Source organism: Phoxinus phoxinus, assembly GCF_949152265.1.
Source record: "Phoxinus phoxinus genome assembly, chromosome: 12".
Lineage (NCBI taxonomy): Eukaryota > Metazoa > Chordata > Actinopteri > Cypriniformes > Leuciscidae > Phoxinus > Phoxinus phoxinus.
The window spans coordinates 14086674-14112005 of record NC_136887.1 but is presented as its reverse complement, the minus strand read 5'-3'; the positions used below and the strand labels follow the sequence as shown (position 1 = coordinate 14112005).

At 39.1% G+C, this 25332-nt stretch overlaps 1 protein-coding gene across 13 annotated transcripts in view; it reads right to left on the bottom strand.

Annotated features, from left to right (window-relative positions):
• enox2 (ecto-NOX disulfide-thiol exchanger 2) overlaps positions 1-25332 on the bottom strand; it is a 275039-nt gene that overhangs the window by 113355 nt on the left and 136352 nt on the right. The gene's annotated exons all lie outside the window — the stretch shown is intronic.

The window sequence follows — 25332 nt, the reverse complement described above, 5'->3', positions numbered from 1 at the left end:
GCCCCTGTGGAAATGAATTGTCTGTGGAGCTTTGCCAGACCCTAACTCCGTTACAACTGAGAGTGGTCTGGGTTTTCCCAGGCTAAGAGAACAGCATTTATTGGAAAAAAATTGTAACATGAAGAACAAAGTTCAAAAGAACAGCTTTTTTTATTATTTTTATTACATGAAATGTACTGTCTATAAATGCCTTTACAGTCACTTTTTGATCCCAAAACTTTGAACGGCAGTGCATATTTATTGTATTTGTTGTTTATAAATGGGTCTTTATATATTAAATCATGTAGCTGTCATTTAAGGAAGGAGGTCCCTTGCATATTTTGGGGCCATTGGCATCAAAAAGTTGAAAACTTCTGTTCAGGGAAATCATTACTTGGTACTACAAAACCTCTTGCATACTAAAAAAAGTTCTTCCTTGGACTGTCTTGTTTTATCAGCAGAAGATTTCCCGAGAGTTTTATTTAAGAAAGCTCCTGCCAATTTAATGTGAACTATGCATCAGAGGTGTACGGTCAAAGGACAGTCAGTGGGCAAGCAGTCTAACCAAACTAAAAGTGATGTTTTCTTGGCGGTTAGAGAATGATTCATGAGGTAAGGACAGAAATGTCCCTTTAAGACTAATTTAATGGTGCAGCTTCATTTCAATGATGGCATATTTCTGCTCCAAAAGCCACAAAGACAGGATTATCCACACACACACACACACACACACACACACACACACACACACACACACACACACACACACACACACACACACACACACACACACACACACACACACACACACACACACACACACACACACACACACACACACACACACACACACACACACACACACACACACACACACACACACACACACACACGCACACACACGCACACACACACGCACACACACACTTTATTAACCCCTCTGTGAATTCCATTACAGAAATTGACTGCAGATTCTGATGCTAAATTAGGAAAGGTTCTTGAGACAGCAATCAATACCTAAAGACTCCCTCCATATCCGTTCTAGACATACACAAGGAGATGAGAAAGACAACAAAAGACAAAACCATCCAATGAACAATGGATTCAATAATAAAACCGACAACATTATATTGTCAAGATCCCAGAAGCTAAAAGGATGTGCTGTATCATTTCAGAGAAAGTTTTAGCAATAACACTAGTATGTCAGTAACTTCCTATCCCAGTATACAGCATGCATTACGTGCTGTTTAGAATACAGAGTGATGTCTGAGATATGCATGCTGGTCTGTTCTCATGAAATATTCATCACGCCTCTCGGTTTACATTGTTTTGCTTGCCATTATTTGCCTGAAGGATACAGAACTATGGGGCTGGGGGGCTGTCACTGCATATCCCATATGATGAGAGAGATAAAGAAAGAAAGAAGAGTGAGAGTGAGAGAGAGAGAGAGAGAGAGAGAGAGAGAGAGAGAGAGAGAGAGAGAGAGAGAGAGAGAGAGAGAGAGAGAGAGAGAGAGAGAGAGAGAGAGAGAGAGAGAGAGAGAGAGAGAGAGAGAGAGAGAGAGAGAGAGAGACTGACACTGAGGTCAGAGGGCACAACTGAAAACTCTGTGCTATGATCTGCCACATCTGCCCTCTGCAGTGCGCAACGACAGAGAGCAACCTCTCCAACATGACACTGCTCGTGTGGATGAAAGAGCAAAGGCAAGACTGTAAAAAAAAAACGGAAAAGGAGGCAACTGAGTGTGAAAAAGAAAATAAGTAAAGTAGGATATGGAATTTGTGATAGAAAAGCAGCACTGCAGAATGACAGCATGAGAGGAGACAGAAAAAATAACAGGGGGAAGACGACTAATTTAAACAGCGCTGAACAACCCATCCGAGCTCTTCTGCTCTATAGCCGAAGCTGCATGTTCTCCTGCAGGAGTGAGAAGTTCTTGGCATGTACCGAGCTGTTAATGAAATAAGAGGAAGACGTTCTGTAATGATTCATTCAGACCAGATCAAGACTCTGCTGCGGCTGGGTGGTATACTGAATATTTATACAATTATGGGTGATGATTTCATTGGCAATATGAATATGTCTGGTAAAGATATTGACTGATTTAGGACGTTTTTTGGTTGAAAACACTGATTCAGTAAATAATCTGCTTCATCCCATATAAGCATTTTCTATTCTTCAAAGAAAAAAAAAGAAAAAAACATTGATAATAATAATAAATGTTTTTGAGCACCACATTAGCATATTACAATGATTTCTGAAGGATCATGTGACATGATGTATATAAGCTGCATTTACGCCATTCTCATAATTAATAGCTGCTCACGTCCTTGGGATAGGAAATATGCATTTCTATGGCAATGCTATCAACACCTAAATTAATCTGCAGCGGCCACAAGCTCTACAAGGACATGAACACTTTTTACAAGTTGAAATCTCGTAATTACAGTAATTAGGATGTGGTGTGAACGGAACGCACCTACAGGTGTTGGACAAAGAAACTGTGGTTTCAGACCAGAATAATTGATTAGTATGGTGTACGGCCTCCTTTAGCGGGCAAAACAACATCAATTTGTCTTGGGAATGACAGGAACACCATTCCAGAAGGATTTTGAGCCATTCCTCTTCCAGAACAGTGGTCAGGTCACTATGTGGCGCTGCTGGAGGAAAACGTTTTCTGACTTGCTCCTCCAAAACAGATGTTCAACTTAATTTTCATGTTCAACAAACCACTGTGTCACTAGTCTTGCTGTGTGAATTGGTGCATTATCACGCTGATACAAGGAACCCCATTTCAGGGGTAAAATGTTTGAACCATTAGATGCACAATGGGTCTGTAGTTCTTGGCAGTGAATCAAGCACAGTAGGGAAGGCCATGATATTGCTCCACCTCGTGCTTCACTCTGGGCAGCAACAGTCAGGTGTAAAAACTCGGGGTTTCTCCAAACTGTAACTCTCCCGGATATGGAAAAGACAGTGAAGATGGACTCATCAGAGAACAATACAAGTTTTACATTGTCCACATCCCAAGATTTCCTCTGTTGGCACCATTGTAATCGTTTTTGGCATTGGCACAAATGACCAAAGGTTTGGCTATAGCAGCCAGACTATGAATATTGACTCTGTGGAGCTCCCGGCGAACAGTTTTGGTGGAAACAGGAGAGTCAAGATGCGCATTTAATTAAGAAGTAATTTGGGAAGCTTTGGTTTCTTGGATAGCTAGTACACGGACATCTCTTCCAGACAGCTTCCTCTTGCGTCGGCAGTTACTCTTGTTGCATGTGGTTCGTCCTGCATGGTGGCAAGCCGACATTACCCAGCCAGGATACCATAGCTCTCCATACACCACAAAGACTTGAGGTCCTGGTCACAGATGAGCCAGAGAGACATGCACCAACAATTTGTCCTCTTTTGAACAATGCTATGTCTCCCCTTATGTTGTGTGAATTGCAATACTTTATGTACAGCTGTCCTATTGCTATGCTAATTAAACCTTCACACTCTGCTCTTGATTGGCCACCAGGCTACGCATACATACATGTGAACAGCAATATATTGGCCAGGGTTTCATTTTCATCATCCATATATATATGTATGTGTGTGTGTGTGTGTGTGTGTGTGTCACCTTTTTTTGTTTCTAGATTAAACATTTTAAATCTACAAAATGGCTGTTTGATCCCTTATGCATCCTCCGATTGGAAAGAAAAAACATTTTCATTACACAGCAAATACACAAATATTAAGATATTACAACCCTTTTCGAATCTGTCTTTACCAGCCTTGGATATGCCACTCAAACACACACACAGATTTGAATCAGGTAAGCAAATCAAGATGGGCCAAGAGTTGCCCAGTCATGAGGTCAGTGACCCATGCATGACCTCTAATAGCACTCCAGGCACAGAGTGCACATCTACATTGATTGATGTTTCTTCTGCACATGTTGGACTTACGCTGTTCATACACACCAAGAGGAAACCTCAATCCATCACAAAAGAAGGAATCATAAATACTAACCATGTAAACACGGGCTATGTATTATGGAAAAGCAGGAAAAAGTCAATAAATGAAAGAACATCCAGATCTGCTGAGTAAGAACAAAAGATAACTGAAGCTAAATTCAATCTAAAGACCTGAATACCTGATCACAAGCAGCATCCCAAAAAAGACAGAAAAAAATAGATTAAGGAGAGGCAGACAAAAAGGGAATTAGGTTGCTTTCTGGCTCTGACACTGTACTCTTGCTGCAGATGGAAATGCTTCAATAGAGCCGCTGATGAGATTTAAATGAGCATTACTGTTCCTGCTCCTGATGGCCACAGAGGAGAAAGACGGATGCAGATCACATACTCAGTGCAGCAGCAGGAGAACTAGCACAACAGTCTCTTATCCTTGAAAGAAAGAGAGAGATGAAGTGGAAGATGAGGAGCGATAGATGTGACGGGGGGGGGGGGGGGGGGGGGGAGAGACTTTCCAGCATGTGGAATATCGAGCAATTCAGAGTAGGGGACTCGCAGGCAGCCGACGGCCTCTGACACCAAATGAGACTCATGCATTTATGGATGTGTTGAGGCAACGGATTTGATGAATGTTTCTCTATCTGTAACCTAAGACAAGCGATTCACTAATGTGTTTACAGACGAATTTTAAATGTCTCACAGCATCCAGAGGCAGAATAGGGTACTTCGCATCAGGTGTGTCATGATGAAAATGCTCATTTGGCTCCTTCATCTCATTCTTCGGTTCTCAAGCACTATATACACTGGGCTTTAGAGGAATGATGCCTTCCAACCTCACCATCAGGCCTCTGGGTCTTGATCTTGGAGAGGACAGTTGTGTGCTCTTAAACAAGACAAGACAAACTGTTTGAGGGAGGAACATAATCGCTTTTGTGCTCTTCTACCCACAATGCAACAGGGAAATGTCACTGTGTAAAGAGGGGGGAAGTTTTCTTCTTTATTCTGTTACTGTCTTACAAGTTCCCACAAAGTCTCAGAGCACATCAGGGACCAAACCCTCTGACTTGTGAGGATACATTAAATAGAGCAATTTTGTGTGTTTTCCCTCATGAGGGTTTTGAAACAAAGGTTTCCAAACTGTCAGAAGTTGTTATGATACCTTCATAATGTCTTGTGGTACGATAGCAGCAAAAGTATCCCAATGCCAAATATTTGTATGATTATTGGTTCTCATATACTCGTATATAAAAATGGCACAAAAGCTGTCATTGGAATGGTACACTTTAAATACAAAGGTGTACCTTTTGAAAGGGAACCATCTAGGGGCTGAATTTTGTGCCTATTCTGTTGTTTTATAAATTTTTACACAAAGACATATTATTAATATCAGTGTTTCCCATTAGACTGCAGCAGCCCAATATGGTTACTGTGGTAATCAAATCGCAAAAGGTTAATTTAATGAAATATGTATACCTAGTCTGTTGCAGTGTGACAGTTCATCTCGCGATAGCTCCCGGTATTACATAGCAAATGTATGAAGTCCCGTTTTGATTGTGCATGTTGTCATTTGTACTCCCGACACAAATTACAATATTACTGTTCCTGGAGCATCTATATCCTAACACAAACACCGTAGATTGACATTAAACTCTTAAAAAGTTCAAAAGATGTATAATTTGTTAGCATTCTTAATACTTTCAGACAGTAATTAAGTCTGAAATTAGTAAAGATTTGATAGATCTGAAAAAAATAAGTAATATAGTAAATGTAAAGCATAGGATAACAAAGAGACGTCAAGCCTAAGGTCGGGTCAATGCGTCTCAAGAGGTTAAGAAAAATTCACAGTTTTGAGTCTGTTAGATCTTCAAAGGACCCCCAAAAGCTGGAACAGACCGACCATGAGGGTAAACCATGTCAAAGCCCCAAGGAGTCTGCACTCCAGCCCCAGGGCCTTCATTTGCAAATAGATGGACGAGTTGCTAAAGCAGTGTTTAACATCTGGTCAGAAACCCACGTCTCCTCGTATGAGAAAAAAATATGTAAAAAAATATCACTCCCATGATGCCAGTGAAAACAAATAACAGCAGGCTGGTGGCAGAAGGGGATTTGGAGGTTGAACGCAAAAGGATAGGCAGCACAGGAGACGGCAGTGAATGGCTAGAAGAGCTGGTGACAGAAATCAGATACAAGATAAGAAATCTGCCGAGTTCGAAAACGAGGATTCATGACATGAAACAATGAAAAACAAATTTCCAAGAGTCAACAAACAACTCAAACATGATGACAGACTAAACATCCCGGCAAATTATTCTGTCGCCTAAAGGAAATGCAAATGAAACTTAATTGTACACGACGCACGTGGAAGAATAATACACACTGAGTCCAGATGAGGAATGTATTTCTCGCCGCAAGAAAACAAACAAAAACACATTGAGCGAATCTCATTTCCTCTGGCATGTCACATCTCAAAACTCTCGTGCCAGCCCATCTTGCTGTCTTTCTCGCAGTGCTTCATTGATCCCATCCACGCTGAGCTGCAGTTGACAGTCACCGCAGCTGTGGAGCATCTGAGTCGCTTAACACCAGCCAATGGGCAGCACTGCAGTATCACAGCTGGAATAAATGAGAATCAATAATAGTAATGACAATACCAGCAGGGCTGACTGAGGTCTCATCCCTCCCGCTAAAGACTGTATTAGTAAAGCAGCGGAACGCGTCTTGTTGTGCACTCTAAGGCTTTGCAACACAACCAATGCCAGAAGGTCTGTTTCACATTCTGTATCACATGAATAAACACAAATCACACTCATCCAGCCATGGATTTAGCACCTCCTGGTGTGGCGAGCTGTGTTTTGAGCTCAACACATGCCATAGATGCTGCCAAATTAGTTGGATCAATGCAGTAGCGTAGATCTCTGGTGATCAGAGATGAAACTGATTCTCTGTGACAGTCAGTGCCGTGTGGTCTGTGGATGCTGCTGTGTACACATCAGTGGTTGGAGAGAAGATACATTTTCTCAGGCTCACCGTATAAAAGGTGAAGTCGGCAGGACGGGTCTCTGTTTTGATGCTGCCTGAGGGACGCCTACAGGGACTGTACCAAACAGAGAAGACCTCAGAAAATCTCTACTATGGATTTAAGCCATCCAACACTGGTCTTTTAAATGGTGAGGATGTACACCAAAGGTTCAAAGTTAAAGTATGGTTAAAGATCTCAAGGTTAGAATGAAGACAACATGACAGACCAAAGTGATGAATGATAAAAGTATCAGGTGAAGCCTGATAAGACATGTTTCAGGAAAGCCCACAGTCAGTTCTATCTGACTTATCTCATGATATCACAACCATCTTTAGAAAGTAAGTATAATGAAACTAGTAAAATATCAATAAAATAAATGAATAGGCCTACTTTTATTTAGCAAGGACACATTAAATTAATCAATAGTGAAAGCAAATACATTAAACATGTTACAAAAGATCTCTCTTTCAAAACTAGGGCCCTTTCACACCTACCTTGTTTGGTACGGATTTTCTGAATTTTCAGTTTGATCCGAACCATAATCACAGGTGTGAAACCTCCCCCGGACCACGGTCCGGACCAAACACTAAATTAGTGTCTGACGACATAAGTAAACTGGAAAAAAAAACGCTTGCAGTCTTCTCCTCCTTTCCTGCCGGCGACATTAAATGTTCGCACGACGAGGACGTTCATTTGGCGAATTTTAACTAGCCTTGCGTATAGTTGGTTCAAAATTATTCAACCCCCTGAATAGAATCCCTCACAACAGCACAAATCTGCAAAACATGTTTTGTGTCAAGCACACCTAATGCAACTAATCAAGGGCTTCATTAGTTGCACCAGGTGTGCTTGAGCGAGAACACATGAAATATCTGAACTGGCTATTGTTACGTTTGACTGCATGTAAAAAAATATCCCAAAGTCAAAAGAATGGTCCAAAAATTTAAGAGCAGATATCAGCGCCCTTCACAATGAAGGAACAGGATACAAAAAGATAGCGAAGGCACGACATGGTCTAAATATGACTGCAAAAGACCTACAGCAAGACCTGGTGGAAACAGGCACTGAGGTTTCAGCTTGCACAGTATAAGGTGCGTACTAAAAGCATGTGGTATCCATGCCAAAACTCTAACACCACTACAGACCCAAAAGCACAAGAAAAGTGCTCAAAATCCTGAATATAAAAACACCACTTGAAACATTTGTTGTATTGAGCTTTTTCAATTACTTTTGTTTGATTTGTTAATTGCAAACAGCTGAAAGTCTTTACATTTTGCCAATAAACCTGATTTACTATGGGGGTGGAATGATTTCGATTAAAATTGTACACAAAAACAAAGCAAATCATGTTGGTCAAGCAATTTCTTCCTGTCTAAGTAATACGTCATGGCAATAGTCAAAAATCTGGCTAATCGTTAAAAGTCTGCGCTGGTAACCACAAGGGATTGATCCATAAACAGGTTACACCAAATCCCCAAACAAAAGTTACACCAGAAGACCTATGCCAAGTGTACTACATGCCACTTATTAGCAAATTCAATTAGCAAATTAGAAAGTAATTGGTCTTCATGAACTCTCTTTCATTAAGCTAAGTGAAATGTGGAGAAGTTCGTTTAACTACTTGCATAGCAAACATCCCAAAACCTGCTGGCAATTTATTCAATTGATCTGAACAACTGCCTCCTCCAAAAAACACCTTGTATGGAGAGAGTAATCAGAGCTTTTAGTTCCTAAAGGTTTGAGGAGTCATTAAACTTCTGTTACACTGAGAGAGAAGTCTAGCACTACAAAAGGCAAGGAGCCTTTCGAAACTCTGGCAGCTGAAGTCGCCGCTGCTCCACAGCCAAGTGATAAAACATAGAGGAGAAACACACACAGCTCCTTATTGGAGACAGAGCTGTTAAAGACCTGTCGGTTTTACCCGGCTACAACTGCTTTCAATGTTCTAAAGTGTTCCTTCACAGCCATCTTCCTTTTTACAATACAGATGTTATTAATACCAGCTGCGGCAATGTCTCATACATGATTTATACAAAAGCAGAAATACTTCCATCAAGTACATTCATTCAGAAGAGGCCAGGAAATGGAAGTCTGCAGGGCACAAGGCAAGCCATTAATCTTCAGAAAGCTTATAAAAACAACTTAACTGAGAGATCAGGCCCTGTCTTACTGTCTGAAAGAGAGAAGGGGGGCAAATGTATGTCACAGACCATTAACATCACTGACCTGACAAATATATCTGGATTTTTATTTATTATCCATCATGGGAAATGGGAAATCATCCACCTTTATGCTGCGCTGATGGGATTCTATGTGAAAATTTAAAAATGGTACACACTGACTTCAGATTTAAATTTTTGTGAACTTAAGTGTTAAAAAAAAATTTTTAGGCTCTCCAACAACCAATCTGAGCCATGGGAGTACTTGACTAGCTGCCCTGGGGAAGAAAGCACTTAGTTGCACAGTCCATACAGAGGTCACATTGTGCAGCTTAGCCAACAATGCACTAATATAATTGTACAAGGGTTACATTCTTGAGGCACTGAAGCGGTCAGATTCACATTGGGCAGCATTGTGCTGGCCAACAGATGTTGTGAAATAAATAATGGTGAGTAGGGAGAGCTGTAATTTCTCAAGGTCGACTGCCAGTCCGACCTTGCCTCTATTGTTTTAGTGACTGTGGGTAGTGAGTACCTCGGAGAATAAGATCCAAAATTAGCTTTAAGCAAGCGCTATTCTACTTATGCCCCTGAGAGTGGTGATGATAACTCGACACAAGGTCTACAAGCAAAACCCAGGAAGGTGCAGCGTTGGAATGTAGATCAGGAGTGTGCAATGAAGAGAACCATGTGGCTATTCCTAGCCGAGCATCTAACGCATTAGCAAATATACACATTGACCGTGTGAGATCGACTGCAATGTTGGCCAGATGAATAAACAAGATGCTTGACTGCTGACCCAGCTTACATAAATGTCATCAATTGTGTGAGGAATTCTATTAGAATTATTAGAACGTCTGGATTAATACCAAGTTTGGCTTTGGTATGATATCTCTGATACTGCAGTGTCCTTACTAAATCAACACTGTAGGTTATAAATGGAAGGGGAAAAAAAGAAAAAGTAAAATTCTGTCCCTAGCTCTTGTTCCTTGCTGAAACCTATCAAATGTATTGCACCCTTTAAAAAAAAAAAAAAACTAATAATAATAAAAATTTAATTAAAATATAGCTGCGAGCGGCAATTATCAGGGTTCAAGCGGTTTAAGGCCTTAAAGCACATGCATGAAAATATATGTTTTATTTAGCCAGCCTGTTACTAACTCAATCATAGATGGAGATTTGATGTACCATTTACAGCCAATACAGAAAATTTACCATAGGAAATATATGGATTTAAAGTTTTACGGAGCGACTTATAGTCCGGAAAATATGGTAAGTTACATAAATGTATCCACTAACCATTCAGAAGCGTCCATGTTAGGGCTGGGCGATATGGCCTAAAAAACCCCCCTGATTTTTTCACAAAAAAATCCGATTTACTATTTAAACCATGTCTTCCCGATCACTTTTAGGGGAGAATGTTGATCCTTGGAAAATTTTACAATTTCAATAGGGTTTCAGCGCTATGCGCTTAAACCTCTAATAAAATAAAATAAATGATACACCAATTCTTTCTTATACATTCTATAATATATTATTGTGTGTATACCTTTAAGTGACCACATCATCCTTTATGCTCTCTCTTTCAGAAAAAAACTTTAGTGATGTCTTAAGGGCTGTGAACACAAAACATATTTTTGCAGTCTACTATGTTGAATTTCCATTTTTCCCCCAAGGAGAACAGTTTCACCATTGTGCTCGTGTACTGTGTCTTTTGCAGAGTCACACACATGATACTGAATTCTAAAAACTAACTTTTTGAACTTTAAAAAAAAAAAAAAATTTAAATCTCTAAACCGGTCTATTTCCATTCCGCTATTCTGGTGATGAAAACAGTTCCCTCATAGAAGTGTGAATCACAGCCAACTTGAAGATGTGAATTCATCAATTAGAGGTGGTGGAGGTAGCCATGGCGTGTAAACATTGATGTAAATGCGCTTTTAGCAGAGCGTGTCGAGCACAGCAGTGCCTTTTTTTGGGTGTTTGGTGAACGGCGAAGCTCAAAGGCCACTCTCATCAATGCCGTACAGTGTGTTTCCCACACCTGCCCCTGCTGCACACATGAAAGACTGCTCTAGGGGGTGGACGGACAACTTAAAAAACTTACATGCAAACACAAATAAACACAAACATGGGCTTATAGCACAGATGAATCTCTATGTGTAGATACACAGAGGAGCCCATAGAGTCTGGAAATACTGACGTCTAACTTCTAATCTACTCGAGTTAATTACATTTCCAAAAGTCTCACCACTCATTACAGTTCAAGCACAACTTCTCTGTCTGACGACAGCCAAATGCACTGTGGCTGTGGATATTAGTCCCTAACTGCTGAATAACCATCTGTGCTCTGCTGAACTTGAGTCAAACAGGTAAAGGCCAGCAGATGAAAAAACTAAAACCATACCACTCTTTGTTGCACCTAATTCTGACTAGGCACAGCATTACAAGTGTCCAGTGTCAAGTAGGTACATTTTTCTGTTCACACTAGAAAACGAAATGTTCCACAAAGTGGAATTCACCACCAGTGAGACCATATGTAATATATTAATATTTAATAGGTAATGTACAGTATAACAGACAAAATAACTGCATAAATGAATAACATAAATAAACAAACAATGTATTTATTTACACTACCATTCAAAAGTTGTCTAAGATTTTGTTTGTTTTTGAAATAAGTCTCTTATGTTCACCAGGGCCGCATATATTTGATCAAAATAGAGTAAAAACTTAAATACAGTTTTTTTTGTAACATGTTTCTTGAGCACAAAATCAGCATATTAGAATGATTTCTCAAGGATCATATATATAAGACCGGATTGAACACAAGAGCTCTCACAAAGAAACTTGCTAATCTGAAGAAAAGATCATGAAGCAAGGGCACAGAAATCCATTTGCCTAATGTTCTGTGCTCACCCATCCTAAACCCCCCTCTCCCCACTCCTTTTCTGTCCACCCTAGCTGAAAGTTCACTAAGAATGTCTATACTACATATGGTGTATCCTGCGCATCTATTGCTTTTTCTCTTTCAAGTTTGTTATCATTTTAAATGTCTCAATGCGATTGGTAAAATGGTCTCGATTTTACAGCAGTCACTTTTAGATATATTTACAGCAGTCACTATAGATTCCTGGTCTGAGCCAGATTTGTCAGTGACCCCTGGAGGTCTGCCGGGGCAAAGACGGTCCTAAAACGGACCATATAGGTGGTGACCCCTCCTCTTCAGACTGCTGTGAGGCCCACTCAGAGTAGCTCTGGGTGGGCAGTGAATTCAATTTCCACCCCGATGGATCTCTGGAAGTCTGGATTTCTTTTTTTCCGGGAAGTTGTGGCCTAATGGTTGGAGAGTCGACTTGTAACCCAAAGTTCATGAGTTCAAGTCTCAGTACCGGTGGGGGTAGTGAATGAACAGCTTTTCTTCCACTCTCATTACGCACAACTCTTGTGCAAGACACCAAACCCCCCAATCGCTTCTCGGGCAGTGCACTGTAGCAAAAATGGTTGCCCACTGCTCCGGGTGTGTTTTCACGGTGTGTGTGTGTGTTCAATATTCACTGCTGTGTGTGTGTGTGTGTGTGCACTTGGATGGGTGAAATGCAGAGCACAAATTCTACAAATGGATACACGTCATGACACTTTCACTTTTTATATTATAATAAAGATTGAAAACTTAGAAGAATTCTGTTCTGCTGTTAAAGGAGTGCGTCTCTCACAAGGTCAACCAAAAGGTCTTCTGTAATTCACAACTTAAAGTCCCTGGCCTGTAGTCAATCATTTTATCCCTTAAAATGCATTTTTGATCACCAAAATTATGCATTTAAACGTTTTTTTTTCCTTGAAAAAAGGTGTCTTCATGCCTTAAAATAGCTTGCATATAACACTACACCCTAGCCTTATTTAGTATACATGGTTCTATGAATATGCAAATTAGGCCCACCTCCACTCACACCAGCTCAGAGATCCGCTCGTTGACGATCACACCGCGTTTTTGAGACTGTCTTTGGTTCACTGCAGTTTTAAGGAGAAAACTCAGCAATGGTCTTGACTTATGAATTGGTTTGTCTTAAAGCATATTAAAAACACCACGTTGACATATAAACAACATTAAAAGCTTGTTTTTCACCACAGGGGGACTTAAAGATTTCTTTGTTCAGGTCTGGGTATTTAAGGGAAAGTGGCAAAAGACTTGTTGAGATTCTGTAACCAGAAAAAAACCCACGCATTGGCACGACACATTTTTACCAGACAAATAAAATGTTATATTTGACTGATTCTGTATTCTTCTGAAATCATTTATTTCTAGTAGATTAAAGTGGAGTCCGGAATTACCGCAAATACTGTGTCAAGGATAGGTCAAACTGAAGGCCCACGAATGAACGGAGCATGGGGCACATCATCTGGGACCTTTTGGTTTCTGTCTATCACTGACTTAGCAAGTCGTATGAAACTATGAGCAAGCAAGTAGCGGCCAATTTAAAGGTAATAGTTAACCCTGCATTCTCTGTCTAAGATCAGAACTGGTGATTTTGTGTCCGTGAGATCCATGACCCGGCCGGCACGAGACTCTAGTTTGCGACATCGGGTCCCTAATGAACTAAAAGTTTCAAGTATGGGGTACCCAGACTAATCAAATATCTGAATTCATAACAAAACTACAATTAATAATAATCTCAGTCTAAATTTTAGTAATCTGAAATTAGAGTCAGATTAAATACTGAGGTAGAGTTAAATTAAACTAACACACATTATACATTCGTGTGTACACTGAAGACTGGAGTAATGATGCTGAAAATTCAGCGTACTTTACATTTTAAGACAAATTAAGACAGACATTTTTTTTACACTATTACAGTTTTTTACTGTATTTTGATTCAATAATGCAGTATTGGTGAGCATTAGACTTTTAAAATCATTTAAAATCTTACGACCCCACACTTTTAAACGGTACTGTATGTGAGAATTATTTTACGTTTTTTTTTTTTTTTTTTTGGAGTGGTCATACCTAATACCACGTTTTTTTTTAAACCACTCAATACAGGGACCGACCAATCAGAATCAAGTATTCCTGAGAGTATGGTAATGCAAAATATCAGACCAACAAGTTTTCATTGTACTGTAGGTAGAACTACATTTCATGTGAAAAACAGAAACAAACCATTACCCTAACAACCCAGTGTTACATTGTGGTCTTCTAATCACTGTTACAGTGTGCTGATCCTGCACTGGTTGCTATGTGAGCAGTTGTTTTTTCTCAATGGCAGTCTAATAGCTGTGTTTGAGCGTCTCAGCTGGAAGACTTGTCATCTTTGGATTTCAAAACACAGCGGGAGTCTGCAGGGGGCCCGGAGCGAAACCATCCACCATCAGACTCGCAGCACACAAACTGGACCATAGTATTAGCAATTTACCATCTTCAACACACACTCTTGCTAAAGAGAAAAGGACATTATAAAAGAGTCACTTATCTTATGCTCACCGTGGCGAGAAGCATGACAGGGCCGAAAGCCATGGGAGCGGAACGAGGCCGGTGGAGCGAATGTTAATGCGCGACACACTAGTTTCGTGTCCCACGGAAAAGCTCCGGAAGCAGAAAAAGAGGAGTGACGACAGTGGGAGACGAGAGTCGTACCTCGCTTAATCCATCTGAGATGACTTGACAGATGCCAGATCTTCTAATCGTGATAACTGATCTCTGGCTAATTTGGTTCTTCAAACGAATTTGTGGATTTTATTAAAATATCTATGTACAGCGAAAACCATTTTGGCAATGCAGCGATTGGCTGGGGGAAAGACATAATAACATCATATTAATAAAATATATCAGCATATTAGAATGATTTCTGAAGGATCATGTGACACTGAAGAAGAGTAATGACGTGGAAAATTCAGCTTTTCCATAGCAGGAATACATTACATTTCAAAATATATTCAAATAGAAATTTCAATTGTAATATTTTACAATATTACTGTTTTTACTGTAAGTATTTTTATTAAATAAATGCAGGTTTGGTGAGAATACGAGACATCTTTAAACTGATGTACAATGTACAAATAAGGAAACAGCAATTCAAATGCAGCAAGATTGTTGTCTATGCCGGTAGTTCACTAGATTCTGAGGTTTACAGTCAGTGTGGTTTCTGTGCAAGGGTGTAGCTGGTGAACGATGTCTCTTTGGCCATGTGAGCACACACACAGGCTCACCCCTGAGGCTGTGCCCAGAGCTTATACAAGTACCTGACAACCGCACCTGCCTCAGCCTGAGCCCGCGGCGTACAGCATGACCACGACACAATCCATGTAGAAAACACAATTCAATTAAACGTCTCCATTAAAAACTGCAGACAACTCACTTTCCAAAATCAGCCACTAATGAAGGTCAATGTTATGCAGATCTGCAAAAGACAACTGCTCAAGCAGGGTCCAGTAAAAGTTAATGTATTCCCACCAGAAAATGTGACATTTCCTGTGACTAAAAAAAATGATGTTCAGCTCCCTCTGGCCCGGTTCAGCCGGATAACACACAAACAGCACTGTTGCACTAATCTTCAGGCTATGCCTTACTAGACACTGTTCTTTACTGACCTGGACAGAGAGACATTCGTTGTCTTTACACAGGAAAGACGGCAGGCAGGCCACATCTCAAGCGGCATATACAGTATATCACGAAAAGCTGTGTTTACACTGACTGTTTAATGGGACACAGAGGAAACAGGAATCACAATTGTGTTTGTATTAGACACTCACATGTGTTTTATGAGTTCGCTTTTTTTATTGTCTGTTATTTTTTGCACTTTAAAGGAATAGCTTAAACAAAAAAAATTAGATTATTTTCATTAAATCATTATTTACTCGCTCTCATGTCATTTATTTATTTTTTTATTCCTAGATGGTATAGCAGCCAAAAGCATTCGGGTTTATAGTGGCATGAGGGTGAACAAATAAATAAATTTGTGCTAACTATACCTTTAAATTTTCATATTTCTATAGGTCACACTGGAATAAAAAAAAAAATCATCATCAATTGAATGTTACAATTCATTCCAGCCTATATAAGAATAATATCTATTTGATTTTTACCACTTCATGACCTCATTCTACAGTAAAATAACGTGTAAAGATTCCTTTTACCATCCAGCGAGGTAAGGAGTCTGTGAGAGGAGAGTCTGCTCTTTATGTCCTCTTCATCTGGAGCTCCTGATGTCTGATGATCCATGGGGAGTTAAGGTGAGCTTGACACAGTGGGTCAGGATTACATTGAAAGTGAACGCGAGCCGGTATGGGCGGCAAGAGCTAGATGAGGCAGCAAACCTGCAAGACTCCCTGCGGGCAGACAGACAAGCAACTGCACGCGTCCAGGGAATGTGGAAAACCCTGACCACGCCAGCCTCCCCCATCCCCACTAACCAATTTCTCGTCTTCCTCTTAAAAGGAGACGAAGAGGAACTGCGATTATACTTGACCTGCATTCTGATGAGCACTGAGCCAGCGGATAGTACAGTGAACAAATCACACATAAAAAGTCTGTGCTTGTGTTTGTTTTAAGGGCTGGTCAATAAAACGATAATGATAATTATCACGCTAAAATTAGAACAAAAGTTCAGTAAGAGTTTGATATAATGTTTATGCACTGTGTGCATGCATTGCAGACCGTCGCACTGCTGCCACTACCAATTAGCCTAACTGATAAGCGCTGCCATTTCTGTTGTGTATTAGAAACATTAAACGGCAAATAGCGCAAAACACTGTGCACCACACTGAATATTTATCAGCTCGGCTCAAAACACACCACAGCGTGAGCTTAGAGAGAATGCATTTACTCAATGACCGCCTCAAGGGACAGGATGAACTTTCTGCTGTCTCTGTCTTCGTGAACTGATTTTTGGAGCACGTCACAAAAAATTTACCAAAACAGTGAATATTTTGTTTACAAGTGTTTACATTTTGCTTATTTGATGTTAAATGCATTATATACAGTAAGTCACTATGACATATGTCACAGCACGTTTCAGATGATTAAAAAACGCGTCTCTAAATTATTTTGCGGACCCCTGTCTATTGGTCACGGACCCTTTGAGAACCCCTGCCCTAGTGCATTTCATATTAACTCACTTAATTTGCCCACGTCATGCTGTGCAACCAGCTGCTGCTTCTTGTGCAGGGTTAAATGACAACATACCCCATGCAACAATAATGCAATCAACTTAGTGTCCAAGGAAAAATAATTCCTTCCCTCTTCCATAGTTTCCTCCAGCCTCCCGGGAAGCAATGAAGGTTAAATTATTCAAATATCCCCACTACTCATTTCTATTTCATTAAAGACAACTAATGAATCTTTGGTTTGCGCTTAATCAGCTTTACACTGCCACAGCGCCACAGATCCTTCTAGGAACACTACGACCAGCGCCACATAGAGAGACAGAGAGACACAGATGAGCTCTACCAGACAAATGGCTACGATCGCTTCCAACAGCTTCACATGCAATAAAGCACAATAGAGAGACAATGAGTTATAGAGAATTGACAAATCAACTGGATAGAAAATGATAAAACAAACCAGGTAGGGGAAGAGTGAGATTAGATGCACTTCTGACAAGTTACTTTTGCAACACTGGAAAGAGACTGCATGCAACATACAGAACCAAGAAATTCTTTCAGATAAAGGAGGAAACTATGCTCCCAAACTGTAAATGTGTACCAAGGTGAGTTAAAAAATAAAATTAAAATCACAAAAATTGATGGAGTATTAGTTGAAGAAAATATCAGTACTTGTGAGGCAACAAAATAATAATGTTAATTTTTAATAACACTATTTCGATAACCCTAACCCACTTTAGACATTATGCGATAGGAGGCTCGCGCTCCAGCCTCGAAAAAGCTCAGGACCGTTTACCGACGCTGTGGATTACAGGTAATAATGTTGCTAATAATGTTGTTTCGTTTCATAAAACTTCTTCAATGTATCGTTTTGCCTGTAATATGTTTTTTGGATTCCCAAAATAATGGTAGCCATTGACTTGCATTGTATGAATCACCAAGGACCACGGTTTCAGCTCAAAATCTTCTTTACTGTTCTACCAAAGAAAAATTTTACATTAACATCATAATTTTTAGGTGAACTATCCCTGTCAGTCAACACCAAGTTTTTGTTAAGCTACAATAAAACCCAAAAAGTGTAAACACAATGTCGATAAGAGATTCATTGCACAGCTTTGTAACGGGAGTTTTCGCAAGAGTGCAGCTTTGTGTACCTCACGTTGAACTGAAGTAATTGGAAACAGGAAAAACCCTGGAAAGATAGGCTATTTATTGTGCATTTATTTATTTATGTATTTATTGAGTACAATTCTCAGTAATATAGCCTATTAAATATGCATATATTACAGTAACATCACTGCTGTCAGTTACATTTTGAAGTGCAATAACTGAATGGAATAAAATATCAAAAGAGGAAAACAACGAAGAAAACGACAGAAGAACAAGGCAAAGAAAAAAGAAGACAAGGGAAAAGATGAAGAAAAAGAGAAAGAAGACAGAAGAAAACTATGAAAAAGACAAAAAAAGAAGCAGAAGAAAATTAGGGGAACATTTTTCCAATAAATGTATGCTTCATCTGTTTTGGTATGATTGGATATAAGCAATGCTCTGTTTATGCAGATTTGAGTGCCAATCAAGATTCAAGCAGAAGTATTATACAACTCAAATTCTCTCTTCCACTGTTAAATACCTGTGTGAAATGTTCATCTCTATTTGAATCTTTTAGCTCATTTTAATTTGAAGCAAGGTGACGTGCCACAAATCCTGAGCGCTGACTCCATATATACGGAAGATTCTAATCTCAGAGTTAGCGCTGGGGCTTATCCCTTTACACACCACAGCGAGGTACCACATTGTCTGTTGATCACAATCCTCCATAGCAAAAAGAAATTACACCTTGATAAATTGACATGACAAGCATGAAGGTTTAATTTCTACAACAATGATACAGCTGATAAGATACAGGCCCACGCTGAGAACTTCTCATTGTGATAAAGGTTGTATATGGTCAAAGAGGTACCGAAGCCCCAGAGAGTACATGAGCTAATTTAAACACACAATGAAAGAAGAAAAACACAGACAGTGAAAATTGATAAGAAAAGTACTGCTCTTATATCCTTTTCAATGTTGTCAGGTATTTTGAGAAAGCCATTATTAGTCATTTTCAATGAGAAATTGAGCAGTTCTTTAATTGATGGCATTGAGAATAGTTGGCTATTTATGACATAGATATACATAATAAAGGCTAGATGTCTCGTCCGCGCTGCTGGCCAATGGAGGTCGACATCCGCACCTGGCGGCCATCTTGTCAGCTCGCTCACTCGTAACATTGTGTTTTAATGGTGCATGTACTTTTTAAATAACCATAACTTGCTAAATTTTCTACCGATTTTCAAACGGGTTGGTTTGTTATAAACGCCAGAGATGTAGTTATGACACTGCATACTTATGAATAAGTATAATATGATATATTTCAACATGTTCAAGCATCCAGAATTATAGCCACATTAATAACGTTTGTAAGAAACCAAACCGTTTGTAAATCCGTCAAGATTTCAGCGAGATAAGAGTATTTGTGTTCATGCAGATCACTCACCTTACATCATGCACCACAGAACCCGCCAGAAAGCTTGCCTGTGACAAGATGGCCACCGGGTGATGACGTTAGAGACTCCGCCGTAAGACATCTAGCCTTTATTATGTATATCTATGATTTATGATATGCCTTCATCTTCATCTCCAAGTCCCAGCCATGTGGTTTCATTGCTATCCGATCGTGAAAAGACCAAATGTAAATGCCCTCCGAAACGCTTTCGGATTTAAATCCACTTCAGGAGGTGGCCCGAGAAGCATTCCAGAAGAAACTGGACAGGTGTAAAATCATCTGGTTGTTGAAACCACATATGTAAATTTTACTCCTCCCAAAAATGTCAAAAAATAAACGTGTGAGAGCGTGTTATAGGCTATATGACATGTTATAGTCAGATATGACAGCACTAATGTAACAAACATCATCACGGGACGAGTAGCTGAGAATCTCTGAGAAGCCGATGTGCAAACTGCTGCAAATGAAACAAAGTAAGTCACAGACGATCAAAACACAATCACCTTCATTAAAAGATGTGATCTTTGATCTTGAAATTAGTTGATGCTAAAAAAAAAAATGCAGCTTATATCTTTTGCTTTTGTTGACGTGAACTAAATTTGCATATAGCGCGGTAATTGAAGATGGGATTTATATTCATTTTGTGGAGACACATTTATGTGGGCAAGTGTAAATGGAACCGTTTTAACATATCAGATACTGTAGATATCCGATCCATAAACACACACGAAGTGACCAGGTGTAAACAGGCCCTAAGCATGCTTTCTTAATTAAAAATTTGGTGGTGTGATGAACCCCAAAGGTGGGGTAAAAAAACAACAACAATGTTTTGCATTTGAATAACACTTTGCAAAAATGTACAAAAACAAGCCTTGAGAGAGAGCACGTTTTCACTAAGTGATGCAGTAGCCTATTAGAATATAGTTGGAATGCCAAAGAAAATAGTTCCAAACAAAGCTGGAGCAAAACTATTGTGCATCTCCGAGCAACTCAAATTAATGTTTTGTAAGTGAATGAATCTACATTTTTGAACAAACTATTTGAGTGAATGATTTAATGACCCATTTATGAAGCCAGTGACATCCTTTGTTTCTGAATGAAGAAACGGTTTTGGATAAATCTAAATTAAAATTTTCGAGAGCCTCATTACAAAAACAAAAGTCTCATCATTAAAAGCCATGTCCCAAGCACACAATTATAATGTTCTCATTATTATTTAATGTAGCCTATATGACAGACTTGTGCTTCACATGTTGCTGTAACTATATTATCCTTTTTTGAAGGGATTCCATTTATATGTCAAGCAATCCAAAAGCATCATGGTGAACAATGTGCATCTGAAGCGTCTCAACTGAAGGAAATAATCCATTATTTATTAGTTATGTCGGTCAAATTGTCTTATCGGGCCAATAATGTTAAAAATGATCATATATCGGCTGATAACGATATGGTGGCTGATATATCATGCATCCTTAGTATTATGTAGTAAACATATTTATGCCACCTCATCTGAATTAAACACTCACAGTATGTGTAATAATAATAAAAAAAAATCAGATGTAGCTAGCGAATCTGCCACATGATCTGTTGTTCAAAAATGGCTTTTGTTGATACTGGTTTAATTTAATTTATATATTAAAGGGCACCTATTATGACATTTAAAATGTTCCTAATGTTGTTGTGGGAGTCCCCAACAACAGTTTTACATGCATGCAATGACAAAAAACACTTTTGTTTTCGTATAATATGCATTTATTTTTACCTGATTTGCTCACCGACTCCCAAATGATTCGTTCAACGACTCGTTTTTCAAACCCCTCCTTTGCGCGACGCTAATCTGCGGTGATTGGTCAGATGACCCAGCAGTGTTTACAGAGATAATACTTATTTTTAACACGGAGTGCAATGATGCTTTTATCAATTAAATTGTATTATAATAATGATTATAGTCCACTGCTTTATAGTTTGTAGTAAAAAACGAAAAATAAGATAAAGAATTTAATTTAATGTTAGCGAGCATAGGCCAGAGTTCATATTGTAAAAGCACAATCAGTCTTTGTTTGCATTAGCCCGATGCATAAACATAATGTTTTTACAAAAAGAAAAATGCAGTTACGTTACTGCGAGGTATTACTCGATTCTTTAGACAACTCCGAAAACAACGACGAACACTTCACATATCTCAATACAATTGTCATTGAAGACCTAGAAGCTAAACGGTGCTTACACAACAAACAAAATAATTATTAAGCATGCTACATAAAATATAAAAGCAAAAATTATTAATAACACTTACAGGTTGTGATACGGAGGAGGAAGCTGATGCAAATACACTTGGAACTGAACCTTCCTTCAATATCAGCCAGCTCACGAATCCAAGTTTGATTGCATTTAAAAAGCAATCGTCTTCAAAATGACGCGAACAAACCACAAGGCTCGGACTATACTTCTGTGGTATAGTTGTATATATGAATTGTAGCCACTTAGTCTTCAAATGCTCCTCCTTGGGCAGATGAAAAAAGTTGTCTTGAGTCGCACTTCAGAACACAGCGTCTCGTCGCCATGATGTTTTCCCTGCTGGCCTTGGAGCGCAATAAGTGGGCGTATCGTATTCAAATAACTTGACAAGTTGACGTCATCTAGTCAGAGAAAAAGCTTCGGTCTTCTAACGATTCATAAAAATGACTCAGAGTCGACTCTCACTTTTGAAAGACAATAACTTTATATACGGTGCACTTTCATATTTCAAACTTTGCAGGATGTTTTTGTTCACTTAGATCTATGTTACACACTACATGAAAGGTCAATTTCAAAATTCCATAATAGGTGCCCTTTAAATGTTACAATTTCTAGTTAAAGATGACACATAGATTTAATAAGGTTAGAAAACAAATGGAGACTTCCATTTCTAGGCCATGATCCAAAAATTAAAGACGCAGAATAAAAACCTTTAGAAATAAGATTTTTTTTACCATGCAGTTTTACAATATCACATTGAAATTCGATTTAAAAAAAAATCAAGAATTCGTTATGAATTAAACAGTGACTCCAAGAATCTAATTGAATCGCGAGATTCTAAATGATTCCCACCCCTAGTGCTGAAGAACGGAAGTGGAGCCATTAGTGGTTTGTAGTAAAATGAAGCGAGAGAGCTTGAACTTGAGATTGGTGGTGTTCTACCTAGGAGGATGATGGGAAATATCAAAGGGAACAGTGATTCCCAAAGCTACTGCTCTGATATCCAGGAAATAAATAAAGAAGAACGCTAAAGTAGGACACTAAACCTCAAGACCACATCTTCAGCTCCAACAGGAACAGACTGAGAGATGAAGGGATAGAGAGGTCAGATAAGGCTGAGGCCACACTTCAAAAAGTCTTATGAAGGGTGTAGCTACACTGCAGCAACATGGTTATTTGCTTCTGATGTATAATAATGGTTTTCTGCGTCATGCTTGCACCGCAACCCCGCAATATTTCAGGAGACATATCACAAATTCTCCCAACCGACACCGACAAATGACAAACACGACAGTAGAATATTGATGAATTCACTGAATCTCTGGGCCCTGAGAGAACTCTGTGGCACCTTCATGAATGGGAATGTTTGTTATTCCAAAATATTCATCACTGAAGGTGAAGCTCTGCACATCTGCCAATTACCAGTGGCGAAGAAATCGAACAAAAGACCAAAACAAACAGCACATACAGTGTTTTACAGGCAGTATTCCCTAAAGACCTATTTAACAACAGCAGTGCGAACTCTTGACTCATTCTGCGGTAGACGGTAGAGGGCAAATTGAATCATCATGCTAATATGACCCTAGGAACGAAAACTAACAGAAACTTCCACAAACCAGAAGATGGAAAACTGAGAACATAAAAGATGTTCTGCTCCGAGTCAGTTGTCATAGTGATTACATAGTGAACCAGTTTAGTCTATTCAGCCTACAAGGCACTGGAAATCAGCGAGGTTTACTAGCCAATTCCAATGATCACAATTCAACAAAACTTGACTTAGTAAGTTTACTGTTGACTCATAAAAAAAAATACTTGGGAAGTTTGTCGCAATACATGCTCCATGAAAAGATGAATTCCTCAGAGAAGAGCATGAACATGGATCCATTTTCAGCTCTTTCCGTCTGAGTGGTCCAGATCCGGAAGCCAGCTGGGTAATTGGAGGGCCGCTATTTCTTGGAAAACACATTTATTCTCTCTTGCCATTTCTCACAGAGAAATATAGCACTAATGAAGAGCGACAGTAACATCGCGCCGTATGATTACCGCCTGACTACATTCCGATCTCCGTTTCCACAGGTCCGCTACTTTTTTTGCTTAAGAGCAGATAAAACAAATATATCAGTGAGTGAACATGTACCACATATAATCTCTCAGAGGTCACACTTGAAAGCATCTGTGGAGACTCCAGCAGACAAGGCCTTTCAGACAGAGGAAACAATAAGGTCACACAGGCCATTAAGACCATAAAGGATGTGGGCAATTAGTCTGGATATAGATTACAATTGAGCAGTTCTCCGAAATGAATCAAAGACAATAGTCCATAACACCATACTGCTAGACTGGCCCACTTCAGACATCACAATTACATTATCCGAAAACAAACTCAGTTAAAGTATCATTGTACCAGCAGCACTGATGAAAGCAAATGTGTTGTTCATCTCTTATGTCAACATTTGTACACAGAATGAACAAGAAACTGATTATGTTTGAAATGATTTGAAAAGGTCTTGCAAAAAAAAAAAACACACACCATTTGTGGTGAAGACTGGTTTCCTAACTTCAATTGTCATTAATGTGGAGAGTGGAGACTATAGAAATGACTTGATTCACATAAAAATGTGCTGAAACTTTAATTCATGTCATCAGCATTATACAGTGTGCAACTATCAAAGTTTAAATCAGAGGTGATGACATGCTAACAAGATAACCGTTAGCAGAAATCTCAATTCAAAAAGTCTTACACTCGCAATCATTCAGATGCTCTGTGAACTTCACCACAATTCTCCAAATCCTCTTAGCATAGTGTGTCGTAACAGCTGGGCTGAGGTTGGCAGATTTCTCTTCAGTAGGCAATGAGAAAAAGGTTAATCCTTGTTAAATTACAACAAATCCCCCAACACAGTGGATGCTCCCACCAGAACAGACTGAAGTACACAATCACAACTTCCATCACCCTAAAGTCAACACACGGATATTCACTCAATAAGATGCACTTTAGTTCTATCAGATGCATTTTTGTTATTGAATATGGGTGCAATTTTCAATCATTTCTATAATTATTCTATATCAGACAGACATTAGCTTGTCATATGAGGGGAGGAAAGAATAAAAATGAGGCTTATAAAATAGACTTATTTCTTACTGGATGATCTGCATTCACAGGTATTGTAAAATTGCCAATCTGTAACCATAGATTAATTGTATATTAATGTACTAATTTACTATATACATGAACATTCAAAAGTTTGGGGTTGGTTAGATTTTTCAAAGTTTTCATTCTCAACAAAGCTGCAATTATTTGGATGTCTTCAATGTCACATGATCCTTCAGAAATCA